At 35.9% G+C, this 1,993-nt stretch overlaps 1 protein-coding gene across 5 annotated transcripts in view; it reads right to left on the bottom strand.

Annotated features, from left to right (window-relative positions):
* Positions 1 to 1,993, bottom strand: part of PEX5L (peroxisomal biogenesis factor 5 like) — a 211,272-nt gene that overhangs the window by 191,832 nt on the left and 17,447 nt on the right. The gene's annotated exons all lie outside the window — the stretch shown is intronic.

Below are 1,993 nucleotides of genomic sequence, written 5' to 3'. Positions count from 1 at the left end.
GTGATTTATATTTATTATGGTTCTGTCGTGTGTCAGGCACTGTATGGAACATATATATTACATGATAATGTTCTTTTCCCTCCCGAAGGCAGTATTCTGATTTTGTACCTACACATCACACCTCTCATGTGACTAATGATAAATACATTTATTAATTGCAGTTACAATTAATTTTATAATTGCAATTTTTTCATCACTTGGTAGGTCTGTGTTAACCTTATTATTGAATAGGCTGAAGCCATTTTGGCCAGCGTGTCGCTCATGCAAGCATATTCTAAAGGAAATAACATTGCTAGTCGTGGCTTTACCACTAACCGGTTGTATCTAACAGTTACCAGAAATGCAAACTAACTAACAATCTGTGACTCTGTTAGTGATACGACCTGTCCTTCTGACTTGACAATGATATCATGAACATAAACTACAATATAAGTCAAAACATAATTTTTTTGTGTGTGTGTGAAAAGTTCTGGTTAAAGAAAATGCAAATACTTGACTGTGCAGCATTTCCAAACCTGCCTTTTGTTTGGTCTGTTTTCAGGGAGGAGGAGGAAAAGAGTTTCTGCTGGCCTGGAGACCTTGTTCACTGTAATATGAGACTGGCTGCTGCTCTGAAAAGCACGAAACCAATTCACAGAAAGCTTGAGGTACAACATTTAGACAGTTCCCAACAAGCTTGTCATCCATGCCTGCCTGTCCTCTCTGGTGACATCCACTTGCTATGATTCTCAAAGGGCTCCCCCTGCCTCTGGGATGGCTCTTAGAGATTGTGCAAATTCAGTTTGTTCAAGTTGTCTGAGATTTTCATTATGATCCAGCACAGCAAGACTGAAGTTTCTGGGCTGCTCTATAAAAGACATTTTGGAGTCACAGAGATGAGTGCAACTATCTATATTTTACAGTCAAGTGTGAATGGTCAATATGTAGAAAGCATTTCCTCCAGCTTTATGTATTGGTGTGTATTTTAATTGTGTGCCTATGGGGTGAGAAATGAGAGGGAAGAGATGACAAATGATCTTTTCCATTACTAAGTGGGATGGACTATGAAAAGCTGTGGATAAGCCCATGGGACGGATCAAATGGGCTATTTAAGGGCATATAGAGTCAGAGTTGTAAATAAAGTCAAGAATTTTAACTCTAAGTCTGGGTTTTTAGGTTTATACAATCATACTTATTTAAAGAATGCATGAATAAATGCATAAATATTCCTTCCATTTGATAAACTTTTTCTTAGTTCTTTAATAAATCAACGTTAGTCAAAAACTTTCACCGACCTGAGATATTAAATTTGCTAGCTTCCTATATAAGGAGGCTCTTGGCTCTGATAACAGAGTTTTAGTTTCTGGTCTCTACTTTTGACTTACAAGGTCATATTACTTTAAATTTTTGAAAAGGAAATTTTAGTGATTTAAGGTAGAAGTATAGTTTTAGGGTCTAATTTCCCATTTTTATTGATCACTATATTTGCTGCTGCATTCTCTCTAGATTGGTATATCAAAGGCAGTTTACAAAGGGTCTGCAGCTGTATCAGATGAGCAGCACACCAGTGTCTACATTTCTTTGGAGTTCACTGAGGAAATCAGATGAAAGGAAATAGAAATACTTCTCACTGCAACTAACTTATTCCATTAATTAGATTGAGGGTATGATTTCCATGATAATAACTTATTGTAAAATTTTTTAAAAGGGAAGTATTATTCTTTGTTTTAATGAGACACTATTAATTGGATACTGTGAGCAACCTCTTTTCATCTTCAACAGGGTGAAATAACACAATAAATCTGTGTTCTTATTGTCAAGGGTGAGAAATCAAGAAATCAGACATTTGTATGACTTACTGCAACCTTGATTTTCTATTTGGAGGTGCTCAGAGAGGATGAGAAGCTTGTCTAAGATCACAAAGTAGGGTGTAATACAACTTAGATTAATACCTCACTCAAAAATTTTCCCCATGTCTTAGAAAACCATAAAGAAAATGTGAAGATCATTTTCT

The sequence above is a fragment of the Pteropus vampyrus genome, unplaced genomic scaffold (assembly GCF_000151845.1).
Source record: "Pteropus vampyrus isolate Shadow unplaced genomic scaffold, Pvam_2.0 Scaffold14, whole genome shotgun sequence".
NCBI lineage: Eukaryota > Metazoa > Chordata > Mammalia > Chiroptera > Pteropodidae > Pteropus > Pteropus vampyrus.
Note: the sequence above shows the minus strand (reverse complement) of the source record. Positions and strands in the feature narration are given on the sequence as shown.